The sequence below is a fragment of the Mus caroli genome, chromosome 2 (genome assembly GCF_900094665.2).
Source record: "Mus caroli chromosome 2, CAROLI_EIJ_v1.1, whole genome shotgun sequence".
NCBI lineage: Eukaryota > Metazoa > Chordata > Mammalia > Rodentia > Muridae > Mus > Mus caroli.
This window is the reverse complement of record NC_034571.1, coordinates 129021779-129046490: the sequence shown is the minus strand read 5'-3', so window position 1 is coordinate 129046490 and position 24712 is coordinate 129021779. Positions and strand designations below refer to the sequence as shown.

The 24712-nt window shown below is 38.5% G+C and overlaps 1 protein-coding gene and 2 pseudogenes across 3 annotated transcripts in view; 2 read left to right on the top strand and 1 right to left on the bottom strand.

Moving 5' to 3' along the window:
- The first annotated feature begins 6559 nt into the window (after positions 1 to 6559).
- On the top strand, positions 6560 to 9033 carry LOC110307136 (annotated as a pseudogene).
- Positions 9034 to 9231: 198 nt separating this feature from the next.
- Positions 9232 to 10771, bottom strand: LOC110307127 (annotated as a pseudogene).
- Positions 10772 to 21358: 10587 nt separating this feature from the next.
- Positions 21359 to 24712, top strand: part of Pak5 (p21 (RAC1) activated kinase 5) — a 303671-nt gene continuing 300317 nt past the window's right edge. For 2 of the 3 annotated variants that reach the window (XM_029474644.1, XM_029474646.1), the window contains exon 1: positions 21528 to 21672. The gene's annotated coding sequence lies outside the window, so the exon portion shown is untranslated. Of the gene's footprint in view, positions 21673 to 24712 lie in introns of all 3 variants that reach the window. The other variant, XM_021155661.2, reaches the window with a different exon arrangement.

Genomic DNA, 24712 nt, shown 5'->3' with positions numbered 1-24712 from the left:
GTTCTCCACAAACTGATGGTAAGGCCCTTTTGCTTTAGACAACACCGCCATGACTCAGTCAACATGGAAAACTAGAGCCTTTACTCCTAGTGACGACTGTTCATGGTAAAAGAAGGTAATCTGCATGCTACCAGCAGACAGAAGTAAATGCCAACCCAGCTACAAACCCTGAAATATATAGGGATGATCTGCCTGCAAACTATGCTGGAGTAATAGTGGCACAAAAGTTGTGGGAGTAACCAACTGTTATCTGCTTAGAATTAAGGTTTACTCCATGATTTGGAACCCATGCCGGATACTGCCTGGGTGGCCATGAACCTGAAACTACATGGGCCATGGACTTAGAGGAAGATAAAATACTACTGTTCTGCTAAAGAAAAGTATTAATAAAATGACTGCTAAAAAACCATCTTGTTCAGCCATCATAGCAGAAGTTTCCTCCTGCAATAGAGATACCCACAACTGGACAATATAGAGAGAGTGAGAGACCTTGGAAAACATAGTCCGCAATGGGATGTCTCCATTAAATCCTTTGCATCAGGACTCAGGGAACTCTGTGAAAGAACCAGGGAAGATGAAAGACATCAAGGAAACAGGCCTTGTAGACACAAAAAGACTGATGCACATATAAACTTAAAGAGCTTGGCAGCCTGGACTGGGCCTGTAAGGGTCTAAGCCAGATGGAGTCCCAGCTCTGAGTGGGGAAGTAGCCCCAAGACCCCACCCCTAACCCAGAAGCTATCTCCAGTTGATATCTGCCCATAAAGGAAACATTAGTTGTCTTCAATAGAATCTCCCTGGGTATCCAAGTCACACTTAAGGACAGCCCCAGAAACCAGGTGTAGTGACACATACCTTTGATCCCAGCACTCAACAGGTAGGGGCAAGTTAATCTCTGAGAGTCTGAGGCCAGACTGATCTACAGATTGAATTTCAGGACAGCCTGCATGTAAAAATCCTTGTCTCAAACAAACAAACAAACAAACAAACAAACAAAGGACAGGCCTCATACTTACCTAGACTATCATCAAAAAATTAATTCAATGAATTGTGAGAGTTTTTTTTTAACCTTACAAATCAGTTGCTTATATATTATGGTTTCTGATGTTATATTTATGCATTATGTACCTATGTGTGAGAGTATATGTATCTCAGTGTGCATTTCTTGTGCTTTTCACCCACCCCCATTTCTTTGGTTTTATTCTGGTTTGTTTTTTATTTTATTATAATTTGTAGTTATATTATATTATATATGAAGCTTCTGAATGAAGCCACCATAATATATATAATTTAATAAGTTTATAATTTAGGAAGTTTCCAAATCCCACCTTCCTCCTCACTTCAACATCCCAGAACTTGAAGTTATATCCTTATTGCTAAAGATTCCATAGAATTTGGTCATAGCACATGTAGAAAACAGATGAGTATGGATAAGGTAGCTTTCTTCCCCCTGGCTAGCTTTCATTACCAGAAGATACAATGTAGGCTACGGAGCGGGAAAGTTATCACCAATCTTACCCAGTTGTAAATCCTGTGAACTATTATAAGGACCATCATGGTGAAATTTTCACATGGAAACAGTGGTGCCATGAATGTTATAGATACAGCCAACTGCTTTATGATGCAATTTAAAGCCCACTCCATAGAAAGAAATAGATGGCACGTATTGCAAATTTGATCAAAGGCTCATGGTTGAAGAACTCATGGGCCCTGGGAGTGAACATGCTAATTCTATTATTATGATAAATTAACATATTACCAAACTGTTCTCTATATTGTTGTTTCTTTATCTGGACATAAATGCAGATCTCAGATCTCACTAGAGAGATTTCATTGTGTAGAGAACAGTGGTTAATGCAGAGATTCACAACTCGACAACGTACAAAGCAAAAGCATCAGAGGAGTACTCAACCATAAATGGGAGATTTTATTATATTATTATGTCATTACATTTCCTGCTACCACACACCAAGGCTCAGGGACCATCATGGAAGAAGAGATAAACAGACTGCAAAGCCAGGGGTATAGGGTGACTTGAGGAATACAATAACTTTCAGACATGACAGAAAGTCTCCATTATAAACTCAAAGCAGGTGTTCCTTTATGTTGCAGGGTCTTTGATCACACTGTTAACCCCATGATTGTGCTATTTACTGAGAAACATGGGGCTTTTTTTTGTTGTTATTGTTTTGTTTTGTTTGTTTTATATGTGGTGTGGCTCAACCCTAGCACACACCTTTAATCCAAGAGCTTTCTGCTTATTGTAAACAGAATTAAATAAAGTCAATTATAGGTCTAAAGATGTAGCAATTAACCAGTTAACATGAACAGAAGGAAATAACCATAGATAGTAAGAGGAAGTCAGAAGGATAGACAGAGAGATAGATACACAGGAAATAGAGTGGAGGGATATCCAGTTTGAGGTGTTTGTTTGTTTTGCTTTTGTGGGTTTTTCTTTTGATACACCATGGAGAAGGAAAACTTGCTTCTCCTTTGGGGACTTCAGCTGAGGAGGAAGGTCAGCTGGTTGCTTTCTCTGCCTCACTGAGCTATCAGGCTTTCATCCTAGCATCAGGCTCTCAAGTCTTCATTGGTAAAATCAAATGACTGAAATTTTGTTAAAAGCAACACCTGAACAAAAACAAAGCAGACAACATTTTAGCATGGAAGGGCAAAGTGCTCATGAGCCCGCATCCTGAGCAGCTATGGACAGTTAATGGCTTCTGGATGAAGGACAGTAAGTTTTCCTTGTTTGGCCCCCAGTAGGTCAGAAACACACCCTACTTGTGGGCCAATGGGTATCACAAATTAGACTTTGACAGGTTTCAAAGGTTTCTTTGAAAGTAGGAGTACCAGCTCAGTGTGGATGTGGACTCTTAATCTTCCGAGGTTCCAGGTATCATTCCAGTGTCCAGAGTCTGTAGTGCTGTGACCACAGAGTTTACTTTGAGTCTATAGCTCTAAAGATAGCTCCAGATAGTAGATAGGTTTCAGTGTTTCTCAGATTTGGTACCCTGCCTCTGGGTGGTTTATATCTAAGAGGTTACCAAGATTTTGACTCCTGTGTGGTTGTTTCAGCCCCTATCATTTAGCCATATCTTTGGTTCTTTTGGAACCAAGTGAAGAAGTGTCACCTCAGAGACTCAATTTGACAATTAACACTGATTTATAGCAGTCCTAATTACTGAATTCATGTAAGTGTTCTTCTATGCAAATATTTCTGTGATCCATAGAAAGCAAAACATCTCAAAGGCTCTTACAAAGAAGAATTTAAAGGAAACCCACTCTAGCAGATGTGTAAAAACACAACAAAGAAACATAAAGAATTTGACACAGCCACCATCAATGACCAATCATCAAATGACCCCACATTCCTTATAAGGGAATTGAAACTATACATATGGCTGAAATTTCTAAGAATTAATTATCATATAGGAATTCAAACAGATTCACAAATTAAGAAGAATCATTCATAACTTGATATGATATTCTCCAAAGTGAATATAACAGTAAATTGGAAGCATAAGATCAAAATGTTGAGGGAAAATTAATCAAGGAGATTAAAACATTGAAAAAACCAGAAATACTTGAAAGAGATCATCAATCAAATCAAAACCATATCAGATAACATTAACAGATAGGACCATGAATTTCAGGGATAGAGAACATAATTGAGACAACAATACAAATAGATATATATAAATAAAAAGTAATTAAGGACCATAAATGATATTTCCAAAGGGTCTGGGGTGCATTAAATAGGCCAAACCTGAAAGTTCATAAGAGAAAGAGCACAAGTAAAAGTAACTGTAATAGAGAGGCTACTTAATGATATTATTTCAGAAAACTTCTCAAATTTACAGAAATAAGTAGCCATATGAACACAGAACTCCAAATAGACATGACCAGAAAAGAAACTATCATATGTTACAGTCAGTATGTCAAAATTATAAAATAATATCCTAAAAACAATGTGTGTATGTGCATACATAATCAAATCATATATAAAGATATAAATATCAGAAATTGCTTAATACTTTTCATCAGTAACTATAAACTACAGAACATGGAATGAAATATTTTAAACTCTGAAAGTAAATAACTCTGAGGCAAAAATGCTATATCCCATACATACATACAAAGCTGTCTTCAAAATTGATGGAGAAATAATATTTTAATATAAACAAAAAACAATGCAGCATGAAAGAAAGTTTTTTAATTGAAAAAGAAGGAAAATATTTTAAATGATATTTTAAAATAATTTATTTACATTTACTTTATTTTATGTGTATGAACATCTCACCTGTATATATGTATGTGCACCAAACACATGCCTGGTGCCCGTGGAGTTCAGAAGAAGGTATCTGATAGCACAGCAATAGAATTATGGGTGGTTGTTTGGCATCTTGTGGGTGCTGGGAGATGAATCTGGATTCAATGCAAGAACAAGAAGCCACAACTGAGTCATCTCTCCAGTCCCAAAGATAGCTTTATTAATGGAAATACATGAGTATATACTTCAAGTGAACAAATATAAACAATAAGACTTGAGAAAGAAACAACCGTGTCAATATAAAAATGCTGCACATCCTCAAAAGGGAGAAGAGAAAGAAATGGCAATTATCCATCAAAACCAGAACATCACATAACAAAATTTATATTAAATAGTAACCCCATATCTATAAAAACTTCAAGTATAAATGGCCTCAACTAACAATTAAAAAGATACAGATTAAAAAACAAACAAGCAAAAACCAAGAATCAACTGTATATTGTCTGCAAGAAACACACTTACCTACTAAACATATCCAAAACCAATATCAAACAGTAAATTAATATTAAACAATTACAAATGACTTTTTATAAAAGCACGCATAACTCTACTCATTTCAGACAAAGTAAACTACAAACCCAAACTAATTAAAATGATAAAGAGGCATTACATTTTTAATAAAAGGAAAATTTCATGAAGAAAATAAAATAATTGTAAATATTTATGTGTCAAATACTGGAGCAAGTTCTTAATTTTATAAAATTAAAATACATAAAAGACCATATAAAGTCTTCATAAAATAATAGTGGGAGACTTTGGTACTTCACGCTTATATGAAGGCAGAGCTTCCAAATTAAAACCAAGTAAAAAAAATACCCACTACTAAAATATTCATCAGAATAATCTACCACACAGACAGTGATTATATAATTTTCTCAGTAGTCCATAGAACTCAAATCAAGTCTCAACAAATACACAAAAATTGAGATAATTCCATATGTTCTATGGAATTATATTATTATTATTATACCACAATAAAACAAAACTAGAAACCAACAATAAAGGAAACTTCAGAAAACACAAAAATTTTTCTAGACTAAAGAACACATGCTTAATTTATGGGTGACAGTGGGTCACCTGAGAGATTTGAGCAAAGATTTTAAAAGTCCTAATGAAAACACATCCTCATGAGAGTCTCTGGGGCACAGTGAAGGCAATTCTAATAGGAAAGAATATCGTTAAAATGTTTTTAACAAAAACTTAGGAAATATCAAATAAATAACCTAATGATACACCACAAGGTTCTCAAAATACATCAAGCAGCCTGTCCAAAATATTGTACACAGACAGAAATAATAAAGATTAGGAAAGAAATTAATGAAATGAAGATTAAAGAACAACACACAAAAATCAACCAAACAGATTTGGTTCTTTAAAAGAGTTAATAAAATTAATAAACCTTTAGCTAAACAGACAAAAAAAAGGTGACAGAGAGACAATGAAGTTAGAGATAAAGGGGTGTCATTAAAACAGGCTGATGAAATACAAAACATGATTAGAGATTACTATGACAATATATATGCTAAAAAATTGGATAATCCAGAAGTGATAGAATACTTTTTTTTAATTAGGTATTTTCCTCATTTACATTTCCAATGCTATCCCAAAAGTCCCCCATACCCTCCCACCCACCCACTCCCACTTTTTGGCCCTGGCGTTCCCCTGTACTGGGGCATATAAAGTTTGCAAGTCCAATGGGCCTCTCCTTCCAGTGATGGCCGACTAGGCCATCTTTTGATACATATGCAGCTAGAGTCAAGAGCTCCGGGGTACTGGTTAGTNCATAATGTTGTTCCACCTATAGGGTTGCAGATCCCTTTAGCTCCTTGGGTACTTTCTCTAGCTCCTCCATTAGGAGCCCTGTGATCCATCCACTAGCTGACTGTGAGCATCCACTTCTGTGTTTGCTAGGCCCCGGCATAGTCTCACAAGAGACAGATGAACATTATTTGCCCAAATTAAGCCCTAAAGGTATAAATAACTTACACAGACCCATTAAAAATATGATTAAGTAGGCTTTTTTCTCAGGAAGGAGAGATTGGTTCAAAATACATCAACAAATTTAAAGCATCATATAAATAAGCCTAGGGACAGAAACCACATAAGTATTTCAATTGATGCTGAGAAGTTACTTGACAAATCAACATACTTTTACATAAAAGAAGTTCTGGTGTCTTTAGGAATAGAAAGAGCATAATAAAGGCTATTAACAACCCTGTAGCCAACATGATATCAAATCTCTTATTTGGTGCAGTCCACAAAGCCTTAGCTATCGTAATTAGAAAAGGGAAAGGCACAAAGTAGGTGAAATTAGAAAAGGAATTAGTCAAACTGTATTTGCATAAGACAGGATTCTGACTCCTTAAAGGAGTCAACACAGCCTTCTAGAAAACTTAAGCCTAATAAACACAGTAAAGTTGCAGGATATAAAAATCAACATAAAATGGTAGCTTATATATATATATATACATATATATATATATATATGTATATATATATATATATCAACAATGAAATCACAGAAAGAGAAATTGGGAAAAGTATACCATTAAAAATACCTAGAAAACAAATGTTTAAGTATGTATCTAATCCAAGAAGAGAAAGACCTCTACAATGAACATTATCAGACATTTATGAAAAATAAACATTTATGTATTTCATTTGCTGCCTAATAATGTTAAAAATTAAAAGTTTTTGTTTTGGCTCCTAGTTTTGGAGCTTCTGTCCTCACATGATTCACTCCTGTTAGTTTTAATGGACATACAAAGAATTTTTTACAATACTATGTCACTTGCAAGCAGTAAATATACTAAACCACAAGTATGCACTACTTGGTGAGCCCTACAGACTGGTTATTGATGGTACTGTCCTCTTTTATTGCTAAGAAAAGGATGCAGGGAAGCCAAATCAGCAGCATGTTGGTAGTGGACCCTTCCTTTCCTATCCTGAGCATAAGAAGGGCATTGGGTACATGAAACAGGTTGCCTGAAGGTATATGATGCATGGGTTTTGTAAGAAAGGAGACTTTGATAACCTAACAAGCCATATGGTATATTGTTTTAAGTATAATCAAAGAGATTTCTATATTTACTAAGACTGCTGCAGATATATATATACAACATGTCATTAAAATAGGAAGAAGTTGCTGCTTTGCCAACTTTAGACGCAGGTTAAGAGCACTGGGTGAATGCCATTTAATCTGCTCCTGGGAAGCCTCAATGTGGCTATACTGCCCTCCTCAAGCACTACTGCCCCCTAACTTGCATTGAAGTACCCCTGCAAGGCTCAGTGACCAAGCCACAGTCAGAGAAGGAGCCAACCTCTGTGGAGACAAGGAAATGCTTTCACTCCTTATGCTGCAGTGAGAGAATATTGCTTTGGGGAAAACGTATGTCTCTCCACAGAGACTCCTATGACAAATTTGAACTGAAGACCCTACCCTTGTAGAATGCTGCCCAGAAGCCATAGCATATAAAATCTAGAAAATGGCATGAAGCTCTCTTTCGCTGTGAAGCACAGTGAAGATCTGGTGTGTGGGATCTCCATGGAGGTGTTCTGTGAGACAGCTAATCCTAGCAAGCATGGCTTTCGGATCCTCTCCAACTGCAACCACACCTACTGTGTTAAGAATAATGACAAGTGGAAGAGTACTGAGAAGAGAACAAGTTCAGAGCCAGACCCCTCCCCAGCCTTCATTTGTACTTTCTATTTTCAGGAAGAGTTGAACTTTTTTTTTTTTTTTTTTTTTTTTGCCTACATCCAACATGAAGAACTGCATTTAGGTGCCCATATTTTATCATGAACCTAGGCTATCCTAATTTGGATTTCTTTCTGTACTTCAGTTAGCTGCTAGGTTGGATGCTTTATCTGTTTTATTTGAGTGGGGAAACCCCGTGTATCAATTAGTAGAATACTCATAATTTTTAAGGAGATTGTGCTCAATGGGTTAAAGAGTTTAGACTCTGTGAAGAAACTTATCTAACTCTGAAAGTGTATCTTAAACTTTTACATGTTGTACCTTCCTATTTAATCCATTAAATTAGCCAATAGTCTATCATTATTTAAATACTATTCTCATAACTCAACATAAGCCACACAATGCAAACAGAGCCAAGTACAAGAAACAAATTTATCGAAGTTAAAAAAGAGAATACAGAACGTTAACATCATTGTAATTGTTTAAAGACATATAATTAGTACACTGCAATGTCTTAGCACAGATGTATTGCACATACATTTTAATGTTCAATTCTAAATTAAAGAGATTTATAAACATTTTAAATTATTTTGTAAGATACTAGAAGGAAGAAACACTTCACATGAATTGTCTCAAATCCATAGAATATTCACTTCTGAAAGTAGACTATGGACTTAGGATGATGAACTATCAATATAGTTTTATCAGTAATAAAATTGTTCCATTTTCATAAATAGTATTCGTGTGAAACATTAAATTTTAGTCTTTTCTATCAAATACTATAAAACTTGTGTTACCCCAGAACATTTCAATCTTTTTATCACTTTTACCTTGGAAGACTTTTATGCAAATGTTTTAGTTCTTCCCACCTAGTCAAACCTTTGTTTCCACAATAGCCCTGGCCCTGCTTAATTCTCAGAACTTAATCGTCTTCGTGTCTGACCTCCTCCTACTGTCCTTCATTTCCTATATGCTGCATTCTTTTAAAACTAGCCTATCATGAAAGACCAAGGTTGACTTCAGTCATTGAGGGAAAGACACTGTCACTTTATCTGTTAGAATAAACACCAAATACAAGCCCTGTCTCTGTGAGGCACCACTTTATAAGAAGAGCAAACTTTTTTTCTTTTAAAGTGGATCTGATATGACATTTATTATTGATCATGATTTGGTAGGGTATAGGAGAGCACTGTGGAAGCCTTCAGGAATGCAGGGCTCTCCACTTGTCCAGAGGACCATGATCTATTTGACACCACACCCATCAGGAATGAACTGCTTCTCAGCAACTGTGTCTTCAAATTCATCTGCATTAAACTTGGTGAAGCCCCACTTCTTTGAGATGTGGATCTTCTGGCGGCCAGGGAACTTGAACTTGACTCTGTGCAGAGCCTCAATCACCTGTTTCTTACTCTGCAACTCGTTGCGGATGGACTTGACCTGGCCAATGTGAACCCTGGCCACTGTGCCCTGGGGCTTCCCAAAGGCACTACACATTGTATACCTGTCTGGAGCCTGTCAGATCCAGCACAGGACAACATCTTGATGATACGAATGACATGGAAAAGATGTAGCCTCACTCGGATATGAAAGTCATCCTTGCCACAATTCTTTATGGTGTATTTGTTGGCACAAATATGGGCAGCCTCCAGTGCTCCAGAAAAGAGTTGTTCATATTCATCTGACACCATGTGGCCATAGAGTGGGAATTCATCAACTTTCACTTTCTTCTGTCCTAAGTCAAAGATTCGGATCATCAGGGAAACTTTGGGTATGGCTTGTTCTTACAATACCGGTAACACTGGGCGGGGTGGCAGCCCAGGATGGCAATAGGATCCTCCGTGATGCGCCAGCGAAAAAGAGCAAGAGCAAACTTTTTGATCAAGAGTAAAGTTTTGCCTTCTGAAGTGAAGCACACAAGAAAATGTAAAGTTGCAGACAAGGTAACTAGGAAGAGAGCTACTGAAATTATTCTTTAAAAGATGAATATCACTAAAGAGAAACATTGGTCTGTGCAATGTTACAATAAGAAAGTTGCCCCCAGGGCAACACACCACCCTTGGAAAGTTCCAACTTGTAGATATGCAAGTGCATTTGAAGGGAGAAAACAACACAGCGTGAGTGTAGCTAGAGAAGTCCCCTTCTGGAGAACAAAAGCATTGGAAGGTGTTTTTCCACATCTGGCCACTAAGGTGTCCAGAGGTTGTGTCTGTTGTGGGAGAATTGGAACCTGGCAGTATCGGTCACAGAATAACTAGCTCTTCAGGCATACAAAAGTGTAAAAATGACACCTTCACAGAGGCTTACACCAAAGTTCTAGGAAGCAGCTCAAAGGAACACAGTCATGTGTACAGCTGCACAACATACACATAATTAAAAGTGAAAATAAAATCCAAAGCTAAAGGTGTTGTGTTTATATGTTGATTGACAGGAGGTAAATTTGAGATAGTTAATCATCACTCTCAAAATGAATGCATTTAGACTCACCATATGGGTTGGTCCTTAAGGGCAGAGAGGTTGGAATGAGGAGGGAAAGCCCACCATGAAGATGAATGGTAACATGTCATGGACTGGGACCATGTGCTGAATAAAAGAAAAAGGGAGTAAAGTTATGCAAGGGCTAGCATTCCTCAAGTCATGTTCTGCTTCCTCACTGTGGAAGCTGCTTACAGCACACACATGGTGCTGTTACTTCCCATGATGAACTGCACCTCTTCAAACTGTGAGTCAAATAAACCTGCCATTCCTTAAGTTGCTTCTTCTCTGATATTTGGTCATAGCAACAAGAAAAGTAGCTCAAACTGCTTCTGTCATGAAAATATCAACCAAGGAAAAAGCAAGTTGATCTAAAGCAAGCATAGTGTAGGTCCAGCCACTTTCTATTAAATGCACTGCTGTACACCACCTCAATTCTGGAGCTCCTACCACACCATAGATGCAGAAAGTAATACGATTTCCCTTTATCCTGCTTGCTGCTATCTATCCCAAGGAAGTTCACCTAACACATCTGTCTCTCTTTGCTTTTGGTTCTATTTTGGATAGGAATGAAAGAAAGAAAAGGGTCTTTGGGAATGAGAATTAAGAAACATAGGTGAGGAAATGGAACAGAAAGAAAAGTTGATACTTAAACCAGGAAGGGCTTCAACATCTAAGGAAGAAATGGTATCCAACAGGGTCATAAGAGGTCGGGGTATGAGGAAGGATGTGATTCAGTCTAGCTTTCTAGTTCACCTTTCCCTGATTGCAGCAAGCTGGCTTGCCCAGAAACAGACTTTGATACAGACCTTTGGTGTTGAGAATGTGCACTGAATTCTTTGTTTAGTTCTGTACCTCATTTTTTAATTGGGTCATTTGATTTTCTGGAGTTCTTTGTGTATTTTAGATACACATCTGTCAGATGTAGGGTTGGCAAAGATTTTTTCCCAGACTGTAGGCTGCCCTTTTGTCCTTAAAAAAATGGGGCATAGAACTAAACCAAGAATTCTCAACTGAGAAATCTCAAATGATCAAAAAACACCCAAAGAAATATTAAACATCCTTACTCGCAAATCAAAATGACCCTGAGATTCCACCTTTTATCAATTAGAATGGCTAAGAGCAAAAACTTGGGTGACAGCACATCTTGGCAAGTATGTAGAGAAAGAGAAACACTCTTCCATTGCTAGTAGGATTGCAAGCCGGTACAAGCACTTTGGAAATGAGTCTGGTGTTTCCTCAGGAAATTGGAAATAGTTCTACCTGAAGACTCAGCTATATATACCAGTAGTGGGCATAGATCCAAAAGATGTTCCAACATATAAGGACACCTGCTCCACTATGTTCATAGCAGCCATATTTATAATAGCCAGAAGCTAGAAACAACCCAGAAGTCCCTCAACAGAGGAATGGATACAGAAAATGTGGTACATTTTCACAATAGAATACTACTCAGCTATTAAAAATGACAATTTAATAAATTTTGCAGGCAAATGGATAGAACTAGAAAATATCATCCTGAATGAGATAACCCAGACCCAAAAGGACATACATGGTATATATCACTAATAAGTGGATATTGACCCAAAAGCTCAGAATACCCAACATATGAAACTTAAGAAGAAGAAAGATCAAAGTGTGGAAGCTTCAATACCACTTAGAAGGGGGAACAAAAAAGTCATAGGAGGCAGAGGGAATGAGGGACCTAGGTGGGAGAAGGGAGGGGAAAGGAAAAGGTGAAAACAGTGTCAGGTATGAGAAGAGACAGGAGAGAAGTCTAGAGGGCCAGGAGACTGTAGCAGTGTGGGGATGGGGAACTGGAGAACCACTAGAAAGTCCTAGATGCCCGAGGCTCCCAGGATCCAATGAGGATGACATTAGCCAAAACAGGGAAATAGAACCTGAACAGATCACCTCGAGTAAATAGGCATAGAGGGATGGAGCCACCCATCCATCTCAAAATCTTTAACCCACAATTGTCCTTGTCTAAAGGAAACACATGGACAAGAAAATGGAGCAGAGATTGAAGGAAAGTCCATTAGAGACTGTTCCATCTTGGTATCCATCTCATCTGCATATACCAAACTCGGACACTATTGCTGATGCCAAGAAGTGCTTGCAGACAGAAGCCTGGTATAGCTGTCCTCTGAGAGACTCTGCCAGCACCTGACTAAGACAGATGCAGACACTCAGTCAACCAATACACTGAGCCTGAGGACTCCAATGGAAAAGTTAGGGGAAGAACTGAAGGAGCTGAAGGGGATTGCAACCCCATAGGAAAAATAACTATATCAACTAATAGATAAATCAGCCTCTTAGAGGCTAAGGTGGGGGATGGTGTGGGGAGTCTGTGGAGGAGAATTTGGGAAAGGGGACAACATTTTAAATGCAAATAATAATAATAATAAAGCAAGAATGTACACTGAAGTGTGCTCTGGGAAAGAGGCTGGTTCAGATAGTAAAGTGATTGATTTGAAAGCACGAGGATTTGGTTTTGATCCCTAGTCTTCCTTCCTCTCAATTCTGGACATTGTGGTATGCCTGGAATCTGTTAAACAGTTTCTTAGGGTTTTGTTTTGTTTTGTTTTTGCAACAAGTATAATCTATATGGCAAGTACCAAGCCAATAAGAGCCCCTGTCTCAAAAGGGTAAGTTTGCCTGATTAGAACACGTGAAGTTATCCTCCTAACCTCCAGACTTGTATGTATTAGCATGTACATGTATATTAATTTGTATACAAATGAATATTAGTGTGTGTACAAATGAACACACACACACACACACACGAAAAAACACACACAGTGTCTTGGTAGCATAACACCATAGATGAATGACCATGCAGAGAGAGAAGGCCAGAATGATGCAGAGTACTATCAACTCTGGCCAACTTCCCAGGGTGTTCTGGAGGTACAGCGGTCCTTAAGAGTTTTACCAAAATGGACCAAGATGGCCAAGCCTTGATATCACCACATCCATCAAATATTTTATCCAATTTGCCCTGGGAAGGGCTAGGGCCTCAGACAGGTCAGTTCTCTGGGGCTGAGGCAATACAGATGCTGAGCATACACCCCACACTAGGGGCTAAGAAATAAGTCTTTCCTGGAAGGGTTATATGCATCACACATTAAGCATCTGCCACATCAAATTTACTTATTTCAAAATCACCCAGGGGTTCTCTTGTGAGTTGGTAGACACAAAATACGGGCAGTTTAATTTTAAATAAGCTTTTCAAATAAAAGTTTGATACACAGATATTTTATAACTACTTATAATTCTTTTATACGTTTACTCAAATCCATTAAGAAAAGACAATAGTTTAGTGCTCTGATCTTTGCCTATAGCACATATTTTTTCATCTCAAAATACCTCCCTTTGATTCTCATAAAAAATCTGAGAAATAAACTGACCTCACATCTGTGTTTTGCAGATAAGCAAAGGAGTTTAGGAGTCAGAGATGGCATGCCCAAGTCACAAAGCTGCCCAGTGTTATTCACCTTAATCTTGCATGTCTAACACTTCAACCTCTCCCTCTCTCATACACTTAAATTTATTATTGTATCAGCCCTGCTGTTCTTTAAAAGAGATAAATATCCTCATGATCTTTAGAGACTTTTCAAATGTTATATTATTAATGTTTCTTAAAAATACAAAAATTTGTTCCTGTCATGAGAATAATAGAGTTTTTACACTGTATTCTGCCATGCATAGATGGTCATGTGGTACCAGGTTTCGATCCAGGCAATAGCTTTTCCTTTAACTCACAGTACCACAAGAGAAGCTGCTGCCCTCTCATCTGTTTTCTCTGAATAGTTCCTTCCTGAATCTTCATAGGACTAACTGGTGTTTTCTAGAAAGGGGGAGAAACATCTGCAAGTCCTTCTTAAAAGACACTTGGGACTTTAGGTGGCGTCTGTGAAGGTATTTTTAAAAGAGCAAGCTAAAATGAGCACAATTTGGGCTTAATGGACAGGGAACCTGGTACTGGGTGTGAGCATGTGGTATCTGCTTCAAAAGTGATCAACTCTCTAATTCTCTCTCAACCACCAGATCTGTGAAAAGCAATAGGGGAGATGTGTACCCAAAAGAAGTTGGTGATGCACTCCACATGCCAGCTCTACCACATGAAAGATTTTCATTGCCCACACATGACCCAGTGACAATCCAGAGATACCAGGTGAGGTTATAATTTATCTCCCATCTTTGAAGAAAGAATTAACGATGTAGGAATGTTTTAGGGGACAGTCTTACATAGTAATGTTGAAAATGTTCTTCTTACAGAAAAGTCTGGTACTCATTAGTGTGCAGGGATTTCAGTGGGATAGAAACGCTTACGTATACTTTGCATATTATATATACATATTGGCAACTTTTACACCAGTCAAAGGCCCTGTTTTCTTGACTGCCTTATCTCATATGTTCTAAGCTGTTAGACATAGGCAGTGAATGTTGCAACTTTCTCAAATGCTCCAGAGTGAGGTTTGACCTAGAGCATTCAAGGGGAGGGGGTTCATCCAGATTTTACAGACTCATGGCCTTGGAAGTACATGGGTTTCCTTTTGAGCCAAAGGATAGAGCTCACTAAATTAAAGTAATTTCTTGTTGCTTGAGGCTACTAGCCCCCAAGACACAATTCTAGAACTTGAGCTGCTTTTAACTTCTAGTGATTCAACTCTACAGTGATTTATGTCACCATTCCTAGAAATGGAGCTATTATACAAATTAAGGTTAATTTCTGAACTCTTCTTTCTGATATATCATTGTCTATTTTATATGCTGGAACCAAAATGTTTCCATGTTGACTCTTTTAAAATAAGGTGTCTCTGAGGATCTGAATATGGAGTTGACCCTGTAGAATCCATCACTCCCTTTGGCTTCCCCAGTACAGCCCTGGTCTTGCTCTCTGGGAAGTTTTATGCATTTGTTTTAGTGGTGGTTACCCTCATGTTACTATTCTGCTGGCTTATGTTAGTTGTTCCTACTCTGTACAGTTTTCCTAGGCAGTCTTGATGTTTTAGACATCACTCTGTCTTTGACTTTTCCCTGTCTAGTGGCAGAGTTATTCCTTGTATCATGTAGAAACTTAAACCCTAGGAGTGTCTGAGAGCTCGTTTGGTTTTGTTTTTTATTTCCTATTCAGAAATTTATTGAGTTAAGTCATTCGTTACAGTACTGGGGATTGATACTCAGAACTTCCTGTACCACACAGCTGGGTGTACTCAGGCACGGAATTTTACAACCATCACCTTCTTCATCTTCAACATTTTATAACTATCACATTCTGAATTTCAATACTATTAAATACTAAACCTCAATTCTTCTTTCTCACAGCCTCTGCTAATCTTCAATCTACTTTCTGTCTCCATCAATTTGACTAGGTATTTAGGTATCTCAAATGAACGAAATCATGCAGTATTTACAATATTCTATGTTTCTTACTTTGTTTTGTAGAATGCTTCCATGGCTACTCACTGCTGTCACATGTATCACCAGGATCTTATGCATGCTCAGGACTGAGGAATGGGACCATGTCCATTCATATCACAATTTTTGTATTCATGCATCTTTCTGTGGACATTCAGGTCGTTTCCACTTTTTGGCCTGGTGCTATGAGCATTAAAATGCACATCTTTACATCTCTTTAAGGTCATGAATATATAACCCAAAATAGAATTGGTCAATCCTAGAGCAATTCTGTTTAAACTGCAAGGAAACATACCACTAAATTTCATAAAAATGATACAACTTAGTATTTTCACTACTGTTGCACAGGCCTTCCAGCTTCTTCACACTCCCACCAATTATTCTTACATTTTGTTCTGTTTTGGCTAATAGATTTTAGTTGAAATTATTTCATATTTTGGTCAGCAACTTTGAATGCCACTTTAAATGCTTATTAGTATCTATGTATCATTTTTGGAAGAATCTCATTTTCCGCCCCCACTTGAATAAGTTTTATGTTGCTTATTTTTAGGGGTCTTAGATAGTCTGGATATGAATCTCTTCTTGCATCTAGGATCTGCATGTAGTTTCTTCAGATTGGTAAGATGATTTTTCAACATTGTGCTCTTTGTATAGAAGATTTCCATTTCCATGTTCTCAAGTTTAACCAAGTTTTCATGTCTTGCCTATTCTTTTGGTGTCACATTCAAGAAACAGTTGCTAAATCCAAAATCATGAAGATTTCATCATGTTTTCTTCAGTATGTTTTCTAGCTTTTACTCATGTGTGTCTTCTACATACTTGCTCTAGGGTTCTATTTCATTATTTTGCACATGGGTGTTCAGTTTTCCTAGCGGGTTCTGTTAACAAGATTGCTCTTTTCCTCTTCAGTGGTCTTGATACCCTTGTTAACCACTACTGCACACATGTACAAGAGTTTATTTCTGAATTCTATTCCACTGGTCTAGATATTAGTTTATATGTTCTCTTTAATTGTTTTGGTTACTAGAATTTTATTAAGTTTTCTAACCTTGTTCTTACTTTTCTAGATTGTTTTTGCTATTTAGGATCTCCACAAACTTCTACAAAATTTAGGATATTTTTTTCTATTGCTGTGAAAACATTGTTCAGAGTTTCTTAGGATGACTTATAGATTGCTTGCAGTACTCTTTGCATTGTCTGCTGCTTCATGAACATGGATTATCTTTATATTTCTTAATGGGTCTAGTCTTAATTTCTAAATGTCTTATTCTTCTTGAAACTACTATTAAGCTAATTGTTTTAAAATTTTTCCTTTTAGGTTGTTCACAGTCAGTATATAAAATACAACTGACTTCTATGGGTTAATTTTATATCCTGCACCTTGTAGAAATTGTATTAATTTTAGGGTGTCTATATGTCTCTGTGTATATGCGTGTGCATGTGTGCATGTGCATACACACATTAAGATTTTTCTATATATAAGATCATACCCCATTAAAAAAAAAGATAAATTTACTTTTTTTTTTCTTCCAACTCTGGACTCTAATTCTCCTGACTGTCCACATAGAATTTTGAAGTAATAAAGTTGATGTTTTTGTTTTCGTCCTTTTGTCCCGATCTTAGGATCTTAGAGGAAGATGTTCACTATTTCAGCTGCGCATGCTCCTAGTTAACGTTCAAGCTCTTCGTTGTCCATGCACATCTTCTTGGTGCATCAGCGTATGGCAGGAATGCTGTTCTCTCGGAATGGCTTCTCTCAGCTGTTAATAGTAATAGTTCATGCTTGTGTGAGTCTATTTCTGGGTTTTCTATTTTGGTATCTAAGTGTCTCACATGATTTTCTAGTTAAGATAACTACAATCTCAATACTGTTTGGATAGTCTAGAACCTTTATCTTTCAAAATAGACTTGAGATAAAGTTGTCCAGGTCACCAAAAATTTTCAACGTTACTATAGAAATGTCACTGAAAATGTCACTTCATTTAGTATAAAGATTACATTTTTTTTTGCCAGGTTGAGCTTTCTAATATATGAATGTACAATATCTATATATTGGGTCTTTGATTTCATTGGTATGTTGTAATTTAAGAATATGAGCCCTGCATGATTTTATTAAATCTGTGTCTTAGCATTCTGTTCTTTTTGTCATTGTGTTTCTCATGTAATTTTCTAAATGTTCATGGTTTATATCTAGAGATACAGCTAATTTGGGGGAATGTTACAGAATTTACCTTTTTGTTTTAAGAGCTGTCTTGGAGCTTCCGTGTTGGCTTTTCATGAGCACAATCAGTGGAATGCATGTAAAAAGTATTTTATTTATTCCTTCATAACTCGGGGTCTTTTATTTTTCTTGTCTAATTTCAGTTGCTATAACTTCTAGTAATATGTTGAAAGAGATGATGGATGAGTCTCTTCTTAGTTTTCCTGAATCTTAGGAGGAAACTATTTTTACTTTCTTTTTTAAATGGCAAGTTCACTAGAGGGTTTTTTGTTTGTTTGTTTGTTTGTTTGTTTGTTTGGTTTGTTTTTTTTTGTAGATGCCTTTTATAAATGAGGCAATTCCCTCCCTCGGTTCCTGATGAGTTTCAAGTCTTTATTCAATGATGGGTACCATTTTTTTCAAATGCTTTCCTGTATAATTTGATAGGATTTTGAGTTTGTATGATGGATTATATTGATGCCTATTTACATATTAAGGCAGCCCTGAGTTCCTGACATACATCTATATATAGAGATAATATATAATTTTTTCTCTGTGCACTGTAAGATTCAAGGTAATATTTTTTCTTGGTGTTTGGGATAAAATGTGTGGTGTTATAAGTGTTAGCTAAAAGCTTTTAGTACTTTCTTCATTTGGGTGGTAAGTCACTCTGTAGTTCAGACAAGTTTTGAATTCATGATTCTCCTGTCTCAGCCTCCCGATTAGCTGGGACCACGGACCTGTACTAGGATACTCAGCCCTCCCTGCAGCTCTCAGGAATGGTTGTTTGTAGGTTTATAAGATATATTGTTTAGAGGACTTTCTTCTACTAAGTTTATTTGGTTTTGGTGTCAGGGAAATAATAGCCTCATAAATTAGTTGAGCCATATGTAGTCTTGCTTTCTGAGAAATAATTGTGTAAAAGTAGTTTTTGTTTTGTTTTGTTTTTGTTGTTTTGTTTTGTACACTACTTAGAGCATTTCTCTAGTGAAACCATCTAAGTCTGGTAGTTTCCTTTGGAGCAGATTTTCATTTATTTTTTTATCAGTTGTTTCATGGCTACTCATGATGGCATAATTATAATATAAAATTATATTATTCAGATTATATAGTTCACTTTGGCAGTGTGTGCACTTTTTATTGATACTAAAACTACAAGTAAACTTCATCTCAATAAAATATTTCCTATCATTTGCATCTGTCCAAGTCCACATAGGGGAAAGTAAAGAATAGAAAATATTATGCCAATGACCATGGGACAGCAATCCAGTTGGTGAGAGGTGAGGTAGGGCTATTTGAGCAGTTTCAAGCATTGATGAATTTATTGACTTTAGCCATATGAATGGCAAAAATAGGATTTGATAGGCCAAGATACATATGTCCTTCACACTTAGAAGCATCAGTGGAGAATAGTGATCATCTATCTGTTCTGTGATTCTACTTTTTAAAGATTTATTTTTATCAGTATATATGTGTCTGGGTGCTTCTATGTGTTCCAGGTGGAAAAAGGCACCACTGATACCAGAGGAGAGTGTGGGATCCACTGGAGTCAGAGTCACGTACAGCTTGGACCTACCCTATACAACCGAACCTGGGACCTCTGGATGGGCAACGTGAGTTCTTAACAGCTGTGGCAATATCTCTAGCACCAGCTCCTGCCATGATTCTGTTTTGATATGTAAGCTACTTCAGTGAAAGTAGTGTGTGAACAGATAAGCCATGGGGACAGGAGATGATAAGCATCTACTATTCACTAGCAAACTGGCCCTGTTTTATAACCGACTTATTCAGTTATAGGATCAGATACCATATGCTCATAAGGACACTTTAGAGATCTCTGAGGATGAAGAAGGGTGTGACTCTCTAATTCCAAGATTAAAGTCTCTTGGTTGGTGTGGGAAGCCACATGTGCAGTTGCAGAGTGGCGCAGGCTTCTGCTGGCCACCACGCATAAGTTTGGGCAAACGACCAATGCTTACTTATGCAGTAAAGTTTTTCGCCAAAACACTGCCTGGCCCGGGCATGATAATGAGGCTCTGCAAAGTACTGAGAGAATAACCAATCAGATGTGAGACATGCAAATGAGGTATGATAATGAGGTACTGAGAGAATAACCAATCAGATGTGAGACATGCAAATGAGGTATGTTAATGAGGTACTGTGAGATACTGAGAGAAAGTAGTCAATCAGATGAGGAACATGCAAATGAGGTATAGTGCATAACCAATCCGGGTGTGAGACACGCCTCTCCTAAGCCTATATAAGCTGCACCAGTTCTGGGCTCGGGGTCTCTTCACCTCTACAATCAAGCTCTCCCAATAAACGTGTGCAGAAGGATCCTGTTGCAGCGTCGTTCTTGCTGGCCAGTCCTGTGCGCGCAAGGTTGGTTTTGTGACTCGTTTGGTTTCATGTGGGCAGTGACTAATCTCAATATTACCAATACCTCCTGTGGTCTTTTGCTCTCAAAAGACCAGTCAGTCTCAACGGTCAAGCCCAGCCTTGACATTACATCGAACCTCTCAGGTTTTGTCCTAGGCTCAGAGAAGACAGGTAGACAGTCAGGACAGACTGGTTCAGGCTTGAATTGGACAACAGGTCAACAACAGGTCAACTGACTGAGCACGGGTTTCCTAGTCTCAAGTATCAAAGCGATTGTGAATTGATCCAAGAGCCCATCGTCTCCGAAGCTCCTAATTCTAGATCAAACTAATGGTTTTATGCTATCTTCAGTGTGTGCCCTACAAAGCCTCTTTCCAGGAAAGGCATGACATCCCAGGGGACATCCTCCCTTGAACCGCTGCTACCATCAAAAGCTGAAGGTAACTCCTTAGGCTGATAAGTCCATTGCTGATTAAAGACTCCATGACCAATTAGAGGTTACAGATGTTTCTGGATTCTTGCACCTCCTGACCTTTCAGAGGACCAGCCGCATGGCACATGGACTCTCAGGACCTGGCAATTGAATCCAAATCTGTATTTTAAATTAAAGGCTCAAAGTTTGCGAAGCACAGGACCAGGTGATGCTAAAGAGACTAGCTAGCATACTGGTGTAGTGCGGCTTTGCAAAGGTCCTATAGAAAATTTGGACAAACTGGGATGTTCAGGGAGGGGTATGCGGGAGTAGCCCGCAGGGGGATGGTAGAAGGAAAGTGTGATCCGATTGGCTGTTTTCTCCAGCTCGGCGTGCAGACACTCCCTCCACACTCCCCCTTTCACCCCCCTCAATTGCTACAGCTTTCCTACAGCGGGCTGCTCCGAAAACCCGGAGCAGCTGAGTGGTCTCAGCGGACAGTCCTCCTAGGGGCGAAGCCAGGCGGCTTGGGCATGCTCAGTAGCTGGGAGAGGTTTGGGAGGAGAGTAAAAAGCTTTGACTCTGCCCCCACCCCCTCCTCTAGCCCCCGCCCCCCTTGCCCCTTCCCAGCCGTAGTAGTTCCCTGGCGTGTGCCCGTGGAGAGCAGGAACATGGCGCTTGGAGCGATATAACAGATGTAGCAGCAGCGGAGAAGCAGATGAGGTACCGCGACTTCTCTGCTGACAGCCAGCCACCAGGTAGGCAGGAGCACCGGGCAGGTCGGCTTATGGGTAGCGGCTCCAGAAGGGGCGCTTGCCAAGATGCGCACGGTTGCTACACCGGGCATCTGGCTTTGCCTAGAGAGGATGCGAAAGGAGACCTCTATGACAGCACAATTGATTGTGCATCTCCTAGGAGATGCCAAAGGCTGGGGACCTCTGAGAATGGGCAAGGGATCCAGGGTCCGCCCACTCCCCAACCCCCAATCCTTGCGATATCATCCAGCTTGGGCTCTTCACCGGTCAAATAAAGGATAGCGCTCTTATGCTAGGATGGAGGGCGTAAGAGATCACCCCGGATGCCAGCTCTAGGAGTCTGCTGGTACCCCGAAAGGCTAGCAAGCCCAGCAGCAGTTCTTTGTGTATGCACTCGCGCACGCCCTGCCGGTGATACGACAGTGCCTGCTGCTCCCAGGGAGTGCTGGATGCATTGCCAGGGCAAGGTTCCCATATGGTTTTTGTCTTTTAGCAGGTGTGGATCACCAGATGCAATAGTGGAACCTTTATGGGACTGTGTTTTCCTTTGTTGTTTGTATCTGTTCGCTTAGAGGGTTGCAATGGATTGGGAAAGAACTTCTGCTTGTGAACATTGGTGGACAGAATGTGGAAGAGAATATCACTTCCAAACTCTGGTTAAAATTCTCTGCAATGTTAGTCTCCTAGAGGATAAACTTGGAAAGTCTCAGGACTGTCAAGTGTCCAGTTTGGGGCACAAATGTGAGCATCCGTTTTGAAACCGTGTGTGTCTGGAGCTTTCCATTGTGATAGGGTAGAAGTTAATTTGCCAGCATTCATATCTCAATTAAGGGAGCCCTAACCTTTAAAAGAACTGAACAGATCTTTTAAATATCAGAGTAGTAAAGAAAAAAATGTCATGGGCATTAATTGATAACGGCTTGGAAAACTGGATACACTTCTGGGGAAATAGGTACTTCACAAAACATCAGAGACCCTCTTGTGGCATTTGGTGTAAAGGCAGCATCTTTAATTTACAGATGGACACGTTACTCCCTGAAGAAGTCCCTCCTACACAAGCTTTCTTAAAGTTGACATTCTACAACAACAGATGTGACACCTTACAGTTGTATCTGTTATGATTAGCACCATAGCCCACTGAGAGGGAGGAAAGGTAAATTTAGAACATGCCTTCATCTCCTGTTTTATCTTTTCAGGCTGGGCATCTGTCTGTGAATATGAAGTTTAGATACTTTCCTCTGCACTTACACTATTTATTCTTATGATCTCCTTAGGTGGCAAGAATGAGTCAGTATTGTGATAATGAAACAGAGACTGCAGGAGGGAAATGAATTTAAGTAGAGTAAAGCTGTAAGTGTCCAATCTGATAACACCTTGACTTTGAATACACGTGTGCAAAGCAGAACTTCTAATGAAAGCTGTAGAAGCTAATGGCAAGTTCATTGACAATACCTGTAGTAGAATAAACTTTGTGTTCCTCTGTGAATAAGAGATTGATTGTACTCAGTCCTTGCAACTTATCATTTAATTAACAAATGTGAGTTTCGATTGTAGGCATTGAAAACCGAGGTTGTCAATGTCTTTCCTACATCCTCAGAATATACTGCAATGGACAGGCACCAGAGACAGATGTTCTGGAATACAGTGTCATTTTAGTGATGAGATAAAGCTAAATTTGAACTCCGGTTCCTCCGTATTTAGGTTTGGGATTTTGTGGAAGTGATTTAATGTATCAGCAACACAGACTTGTGATTCACAAAGCAAAGCCCACATAAATGGATAGATGTGGACATTAATAATAATCCAAAGCAACTGGGCATGGGGAAATCTCTTTGAGAAGGACATGTATGTGTTTGGAACCCATGTTTTATGTATTTGCTCTACAAGTCAAATTCAAAAACATACTTTCAACTGAAATACTTCAAATTGTTTTGTTTCTTAGCACTGACATAGCCATACACCCCAAACTTGGTAGCTTAAAGAAGTAGAAATTTATCGATGCAGATCTGGGCATTTTCTGTCTAACATCTCAGTGTTAGCATGGCAATCCTCTGATGCTTTTAGGAGAAGGTGATTCTTATAGTCTCGGACATACCTCACCCCAATCATGTTATTCTGTTTCTACCTTCATCTCCATGTGTCCTCCTCTGTGTCTGTTCTCCTGTCCATGTCTCAGTCTTTATGTAAGGACACTGTTCTTATATCATTTAGAGCTAACTATAGCCTTGTCTTAATTCAATTACAACTGCAAAGATCAGACTTCTAAATTAGGTCACATGGACAAGTTCAGGGTTCTCATTGAGTTTAGGGGAGAGAAAATTTAAGTTACTTTACTAACTTTTCTAATAACAATGATAGGATCAATACTATGCCATCAAGTTTCAGAATGTGAAGAATAGTATGGGCTCAAAAACTTGCTGGCATGGGATATTTAATGTAACTAACTTATCTGAATTTTGTGTTACCAAGTGTGACAGTGAAGGGAAGGGTGATAGCCACCTCACCATGTGTCACTTACATAGAAACGGAAACAAAGTGGGACTTAGGCTTTCTATACATGCTGAGGAATTTCATACAGTCTTCTCCCTTTTGGGCTATATTACTAAGTCAAAACACAGCATCTTCATCATCAACAACACCAATAACAAAACAGCAAAAAATGAAAATCCTACACCTTTTCTTCTTTTTAATATATTTATTTTATTTATAGATATACATTTTTATTAGTTCCTTGAGACTTTCTTATATGCACATAATGTATTTTCTTCTTATTCACTCCGTCACTCCTCTATCTAAATCCTCCCATGTTCCTTCTAAATTTATGCTCTCTCTCTCTCTCTCTCTCTCTCTCTCTCTCTCACACACACACACACACACACACACACACAGAGGGATAGAGATAGACATAGAGAAACAGAGAAAGACAGAGAGATACAGAGACACAGAGAGAGACAGAGAGAGGGAGAGTTTGGGCTGCCTAGAGACTCATGGGCTTAGGGCCATCCAATGGAGGGTGGTATTTATAAAGCGTGTTTGTATATGT